This window comes from Arvicanthis niloticus, chromosome 22, assembly GCF_011762505.2.
Source record: "Arvicanthis niloticus isolate mArvNil1 chromosome 22, mArvNil1.pat.X, whole genome shotgun sequence".
NCBI lineage: Eukaryota > Metazoa > Chordata > Mammalia > Rodentia > Muridae > Arvicanthis > Arvicanthis niloticus.
This window is the reverse complement of record NC_133429.1, coordinates 44,562,449-44,570,533: the sequence shown is the minus strand read 5'-3', so window position 1 is coordinate 44,570,533 and position 8,085 is coordinate 44,562,449. Positions and strand designations below refer to the sequence as shown.

At 40.4% G+C, this 8,085-nt stretch overlaps 1 long non-coding RNA gene across 1 annotated transcript; it reads right to left on the bottom strand.

Annotated features, from left to right (window-relative positions):
• Window positions 1-349: 349 nt before the first annotated feature.
• On the bottom strand, window positions 350-7,116 carry LOC143436263 (uncharacterized). The gene is made up of 2 exons (XR_013106401.1): window positions 6,160-7,116; window positions 350-673 (listed from the first exon to the last, which is right to left on the bottom strand). It is a non-coding gene; the product is annotated as an uncharacterized LOC143436263 (long non-coding RNA).
• Between the last annotated feature and the right edge of the window lie 969 nt (window positions 7,117-8,085).

Sequence of the window (8,085 nt, the reverse complement as noted above, 5' to 3'; positions counted from 1 at the left end):
TGTAGCCGCCCGCGGCCACAAGTCAACTGGATTCACCTGAAAAGGGGGCTGGGAATGAAGGGGGAAGGAGGGCGAGAAGAGATGAGGCCAAGACAAAGTTCTCTGATCAAGGCCCCAAGCTTTAATGTTCAGCTCTCAATTTAAAGGGGAAGACCCAACCCACAACCCCTCCTGGTTTCAGATGGGTGGGATAATCCATAGTCCATTCCAGGTCACGGCCGGAGATGTCTCAAGGCAAGCCCAGGGGCAGTTCTGCTGTGTTCCGGGCAGCCAAGGTGGGTAACTCCACCTAGATCACTTGACCTTGCTGTGGCAACCAAGGTCTCTTCAGTCCTGCTCATGGTGGGGGGGAAGGTACAGTTTCCCCCGTTTTAGTTAACTTAAAAAGAAAAGAGAGAGGTGAAACAGGATTAGGGTCGTCGTCGTGATATCTGGCTACTTCCTGCTGACATTGGGGGCGACGTATCTCTAGGGGGAACCTAGAAGAATGGGTATGGGGGATATAGGAGAGTCGGCTGTGTCCTGCTGTCCAGGGTTTATGGAGCCCATCTGAGGATAGGTCAGGAGGAACAGGTCCAGTAGAAGCAGCTGTGTGAGGTACACGATTTCATCCCATCTGAGGTACCGAGTAGCCGGGCTTGTTGGGAGAGATCTTTGTGTGAAGGCAACTTATCTGCTTGAGACACAAGGTTAAGAAGTTAACAGCAATATGATTATCCAAGCCGAGTAGGAAATAAGGTGGTCGAAGGTGGAACTGTTTTAGTATCTCATCCAACTGCTGACAGGGATCAGATACAAAGTCTATGACTACTCAGGCTGGTAGATTTCAACAAAAGCTGTCTGTTTACAATAATTTATAGCCCTCTGTTTCAGTGTTTTTCCATGGAGACCTAAGACTCTGAGCAGGCAAATAAGCCAGGCCTATTGCTGAATTTTAGGCTTATAGCTGATTTTAGGCCTTCAAAGTTAAGCAGGGCTGTCCCCAAAGTCTCCTCTCTTTTCCAATTATAGAAGGACCGTGGCAATTCTCATCTTACCCAGGCGGGGATAGAGGCCTGACCTCCAATAATTAAAGGGAACCTTGTAATGGCTCCAGTCCTCCTGTCGTTGTCCAGTAAGGCCTGAGGGCCATACCCGTCCAGATGTCTTTTTCCTGGAGAGGGGATACTTTTGACATCAACCCCTATGCAGTCAGGCTTGTCCCTCAGGGAACCCAGAAACATATTTTTAACTTTTATTTATATTCCCTTGCAGTGCTTAGCCTCGCAGCCTTAGCAAGAATTCAGATTGCCAGACAGAGGGGGTTCTGGGTGGTCCCTCTCTGCTTGGTCTAGGGGCGGAAGTCCCCTCTTTTAGGTTGGATGGAGATGAGACTTGGGAACACCCTGGATAGAGTAACAACCTTATCTAGAGTCTTCGGTCCTCCATGGCTAACACATGATAATGTGTCTGACTAAATTTTGTCATCAGATTCTTCATTATCAGAATCATAATTATTAGGCTCAAGATCTGTGTCTACTTGACGGACCAATCTTTCAGGCAGCCATCGGGCTCCATTTTCTTTTTCTGAAAAAATACAGACTGATCCACGACCCCAAATTAAGACAGGGTCAGGACCATTCCAAGAATTAGTTAGGGGGTCTCTCCATTAGACCCTGGAAGTGACTGGATGCCAGTGGCAATCTGCTGCAGACTGACCTTTAACATCAGTTTGCAGAAAATTTAAGACAAATAACACAAAAGCAAGATGTGCTTTTGGTGACCTTGGAGGGTATAATTCTCCCCCCCTTTTTAGTTTAAAAAGCCAACCTTTTAGAGTTTTTGTAAAATCAGGGAAGAAGCACCAATAGCTGTTTTTCCCACACTCAGAGAGTTATAAAGATATTAAAGTCTCATAACCTCTCTTTCACAATTTTGAGGATAATAAGGAATCTTGGTAATAAAGTTGTCAACAAAATCTCTCAAATGTTTGACTGTAGTCAAATAACTGCAATAGCCAGTTCCATTACCTATCTTAGTCTGGTATGGAACACCAAGCACAGGAAAATAATATAGGCAATAACTAATTATATTTTTAGTTGCTTCTCTTGTTAAATTAGTTGCAACTAGAAAGTCTAAAAAGTGTCAAGTCACATGTACATATTTTAATTTTTAAAAATCAAAATGAGTAACATCTATTTGCCAAAATTGATTACATAAATCTTCAAGGTTTAACACCATTATGAAAAAAAAAATTGAAAATACTGAAAACAAGTTTTTGCAATTTAACTTGCACACCTTTTAGAAATGCCAAATTATTGTATCAAGCTATTACTATTTTGATGCTGTAAAGAATAAGATAGTATGGCCAATTATTTGCAAGGCCTATGATCTGTCTAGTATACAAATCTGCTCTGGCATTGTCCTGGGGTTCAGGCAATCCAATGAGCTTTTAAATGTCTTAAAAAGTTCAGAGACAGTACATGTTTTAAAAGTTAAGCTGTATTTTTATAAATAACTATAAAATTTGAGAATTAGCAATATCTAAAAAAGGAACAATTTTAAGCAATTATAAATTATGAGCCATTTACTGGCTATAAGTATATAAATTGAAAGCTTGATTTTCTAGTATTTTAAACAGTGACTACAACACATAATTTAATTATTTGTGCTCAAGTAGAGAAAACTCAAGAAAATAAACATGTGATCTAAATATGTGATCTAATTACATATACTGCCTTCTCAATAGATGAGGCATCTGTAAATACAGTAAATGTCTTTTCTATGAGCTGCATGCGTAGTAAATTTCAGGAAATATAAAAGCATGCAGAGAAAAACTGTAACAACTTATCTTTTGGATAGTGATCACCAAATTTGCTTAAAATGTTTGCCATAATAGGCCAAATATCATTTTTCAATAACCAATTTAATTGCTATTTGGAATAAGGAATATTTTATCAAAAATGTTCTTAGAATTCTATTTTACAATCTTTTATTAACACAAACTTTACTTTAGATGAAGAAGGATGAATCTACATTAACTAACGGTTTCTTTTGCCAAAGGGCTGCTGTGGGCATATGAGTAATAATAACACAAACAGCCAACAATTTTCATAGTCTATATAATTTGTCTGTTGATAACTAACAGCTTACTCTACTTTCTGCAAAGCTATTTTTCCTTTAGTTAATTGTCAAGGGGAATTAGGACTTGTATGTCCCTTGAGAATATCAAACATAGGTTCAAATCCTTGTATGGTAAGCTTAAGATGAGGTTTTAGCCAAATAATCTCTTAACAACTTTTGAAAATCATTAAATGCAAATGAAATTAAAAGCAAACCTTTCCAATGATGAGGACCATGGATTCTCAATTAAGACCAAACTTACTGAATGCAAACCTAACACCTTTACCAGAAATGTAAAGGAATGGTATAAAAACAATCTTCTAGATCTATAATAAATATATACGTATTTACTGAAATGGCAGCTGGAGTAGGCAAGTCAGGCTGTAATGCCCCATTAGTCTTATGAATCTTAAGTTTAAACTTTGTTTTGGATTAATTCAATAACCGATCTATTTTAGCAGAGTGAGAGTATCAGATGAATGCCAAGCTGAAGGCAACCTTCTAATTGTTACAGAACTTAAGATTAGGTCTCTTGCTAGTGATAGACTGAACCCAATATATATTAGAGGAACCAAAGCCATCTTGTCCTTTCTCTTTCTTAACAATTTGGAAGGAACTAGATGCAAAGGAACAAGTTGAACAATTCTTTTTCCAGCAGGTAGTTACAATGCCATGGGCGGAGCAGCCATTATTTAAATTTCTCCAGCATAATCATTACAACTCTTGGCCCTGAAGCTGACCCTTCCAAGGAACAAACAAGGCAATAAACAAATTCTAGAAAACACCCTTCAAGGGGCTGGTCAGGATGACCTAGGCAAAAAGTATTTGTCACACAAACTTCTGCTGCACCCATTGTATATCAACTTAATTCAAATGTAAATGTTTTTAATCTTGGCCTATATCCTGAGGCCTAGCCCAGAGATTATCTTTCCTGCACCAAGGACAAATGTGTCATGTGACTGGATTATTTGCTGGTGCCTGTTTGAGACAGTCATTTTAAAAATGACTTGAATCTCCACATTTTAGAAACATCTTTTATCTTTACGGTTCTGTGCAAGCATTGCTTGTACAGTGGTCCCTTGTAAGGCAGACAAACCCTGATGGTAAGAGGGCCCAATTTTAGCGCAAAGACGAAAGTCTCCATGTAAGTCTGTCTTTGCTTGTGCAACAGGCTGCATTAGCATTCTCATAAGCCAAATGAGTAACAAAAGGAATTCCTGTTTGAGGATCTCCAAAAATTCTACCAACTGCTTTCAGCAGCCTGTCTATGAATTTCTGGAATGGTTCCTCAGAACCCTGTTTAATACTGAATAAATTTCCACTAAGATCCCTTTTAGTAGGTAATTGATTTCAAGCACAGCAGGCAACCATTGCAATCTATGTATACACTTCTGCAGGCCTTTTAACCTGATTAGCATTACCTTCATATTAACCTTCTTGTAGAAGCATGTTAAGATCCCAATCTGCATTGCCTGCCTGGGCAATCATCATGGCGGTTTTCTTACTGGTATCACACCATTTTTGAGCTCCAAAGCAAGTAATCTCCTAACAAAGTAGCCTTACATATAGTTTTCCAATATTTGAGCATTAAATTTGCTTCTACCACAGTATCCAATAAAGCTTGTGTGAAGGGGTCATTAGACCCATATTGTGCCACAATTGTTTTTTAACTCTTTTATTTAACTCTACCTGCTCTAGCCTTTCTACTATAAACATAACCAAGTCAAAAAATTTCAAGCTCATGATTCCTGTCAGCTGTAGCCAAAGGAATGTTGGCAGTTAACCACATTTTTAAGTTTCCTTTGCAATATTAGCATATAACCATAATTTTTGGAAACAAAACCAATTTTTAACAATGTAAGCAATCTATTTTTCTCTAAAATCAACACCAAGTGGATTACCTTACAAAGTTTGGCTGCAGTTCTTATATATGAATGCACGATAGTGCAGCCTTTAATATCTCACTAAATAGACATTGCTTTTATATCTTTTATACATCTGGTTTTTGAATGACTAATCCTGTGTTACCAGTTTTAAGCCAACTTTTTGTTACCAAAGTTGTAAATTTTTAATCAAACCCAATAACTTATAGGCCAATAATTTATAACCAAGACATGAACATATTTGTACCTTAAAACCAATTACAAACAAAAATGAAATAACAACACATCTTATATATTTAAACCAAACAAAATTTCTCGCTTTTTCTAGCCACAATTCTAAAATAAAAGCACCTTATCACTGAGATTTTTTCCACGACAAACAACTCTTAACTTCCTTATTTAATCCAAGAAACCTGCCTGTCCCTTAAAAAGGCAGCCTTTCCAGCTCAGCTCAGCTCCCAAACTTTTAGCTACAGGTGTTAAGCAAACTTAGCTGCTGCTCTGCATATTAAAACTGCCTTTGAAAACCAAGTTAAACTAGACCAAGTGTTGAATCAAGCGATTTTAACGATCTTTTAAACATTAAACATAGAACATAAAACATAGACGACCAATCATTCATACAACGAGACACATGGACAGAAAACACAATGAGACACACGTGGACATTGGTGCACCAAGGACAAGACAACAAAGAAAGCAGAACTAAGAATTTCTCTTACTTTCTCTTAGTCTAAAACGTCTCCTGAATTTTCTCTTGTTCCTAGGAGAGCTCTGAAACAGCCTTTCCATTCTTTTTGCTGGCATAACCCAGAGAGAAAACAACTGCTTTTCAAAACCCGTTCTCTCTCTGAAGTTTAGGATCTAACACTTTATCCCTTTCTTTAGGAGATGTATGTAGCTGTGGCTGCTTTTTTAGTTTTCCAATTTCTTCTAACCCTGCTCTTTCTCGTCTGAGGCAGCTCTTGAAGGCTGCGGGCATCTGCCAGTCTCCTATCCCGAATTCACTGTCACCCCTAGGCAAAGTAGGCATCGGGTCAACACCTATTTGACCTAGACCTATACCTATCCCTCACAACGCACTTCCTGCAAACATGGCCTCCTAAACTTACCTAGCGCTAGATTCAATATTGTTTGCTACTTCCTAAGTGCGCGGGATACATTCTTTTATTACCTTTTTCCGTGGGGCCCCACCTAAGACAGTGTTTCCTCAGCTGGTCCCCGTTTTCAAGTCCCACGATGGCGCGCCAATCTGTAGCGGCCCGCGGCCACAAGTCAACTGGATTCACCTGAAAAGGGGGCTGGGAATGAAGGGGGAAGGAGGGCGAGAAGAGATGAGGCCAAGACAAAGTTCTCTGATCAAGGCCCCAAGCTTTAATGTTCAGCTCTCAATTTAAAGGGGAAGACCCAACCCACAACCCCTCCTGGTTTCAGATGGGTGGGATAATCCATAGTCCATTCCAGGTCACGGCCGGAGATGTCTCAAGGCAAGCCCAGGGGCAGTTCTGCTGTGTTCCGGGCAGCCAAGGTGGGTAACTCCACCTAGATCACTTGACCTTGCTGTGGCAACCAAGGTCTCTTCAGTCCTGCTCATGGTGGGGGGGAAGGTACAAGTGGCACCGGCCTAGCACAATGTCACTTTTTGTTCCGTTCTACGTGATCCTGTCCCGTGAGGCAAGACAGGCCACACAGGGAGACATTTGTTCGTAGAGCTTTATTTAACCTTCGGCTTCGTCCTTTTGTGGTCTCCAAATAAAATGTGGGATACCCATTAAACTTGAATTTTAGGTCAACAGCAAATAGATACACTTATTAGTATAAGCTTGTTCCAAAAATATGTAACGAAAAAAAATTCTTTATCTGTAGTTCAAGTTTAGTAGGGATCAGTTCCTTTTAATTCTATCTGCCAGATACTTTTAGAGTCTTGTCCTTTGTTTTTACACATAACACAAAGGGTCTCCTGCTACAACGACTGGAGAACGTTCACAAGGTGTGGATAGATGGTCCCTTCCCCACTTCTTTGACCTGGCCAAAGGATGTATCTGCTTGTTTCTTTTCTTTTCTTTTCTTTTCTTTTCTTTTCTTTTCTTTTCTTTTCTTTTCTTTTCTTTTCTTTTCTTTTCTTCTCTCTCTCTCTCTCTCTCTCTCTCTCTCTCTCTCTCTCTCTCCTTCCTTCCTTCCTTCCTTCCTTCCTTCCTTCCTTCCTTCCTTCCTTCCTCCCTTCCTTTCTTTTTTTTGAGACCTCTTCGTATAGTGAAGGGTGGCCTCGGGCTCACAATGTAGACCTTGTGTTTCTCAACCTCTTGCCTCTGAGTGCCGAGATTACAGTTGGGCACCACCAAACTCCGTTTATGAAGTGCCAGGGACAGAATCCATGCTTTGTACATGCTTGGTGTGTTGGTTTGCATATGCTTAGCCAGTGACACTGTTGGAAGGTAAGACCTTGTTGGAGTGGACGTGGTCTTGTGGGTGTGGGTTTTAATACCCTCATCTTAGCAGCCTGGAAGCCAGTCTTCTCCTAGCAGCCTTCAGATGAAGATGTAGAACTCTCAGCTCCCCCTGCACCATGCCTGCCTGGATGCTGCCATGTTCCCGCCTTGATGATAATGGACTGAACCTCTGAACCTGTAAGCCAGCCCCAATTAAATGTTGTTCTTATGAGAGTTGCCTTGGCCGTGGTGTCTGTTCACAGCAATAAAACACTAAGACATTTGGCAAGCACTCTACAAACTGAGCTAAGGCCCCAGCCCCATAATGATTGTCTCAAAGGCTCAGAAGTGATTTTAATGTGACATCAGGGGCTAGAACCAACCACTATACCAAGGGACAGGACTCCATTATTAGGAATTGAATGCTGACTATCATGCCATTGGATTGTGTGTGTGTGTGTGGGGGGGGGGGGGTTCTTTAAGTTGAAGTACTTGAAAGTTTTGTTCTGTCTTGAGAAATATCAACTTATCACTCTTCTCCGGAGCTCAGAGGCAGAGGCCAAGTGCATCATAAAAATACAGCTGTTAAGTGAGTGAAACAGTCATCTTACTTCAGGTCAGCTGAGCCCATAAAGACAGATGTCAAAAGCCATAATATTGACACCGCTGTG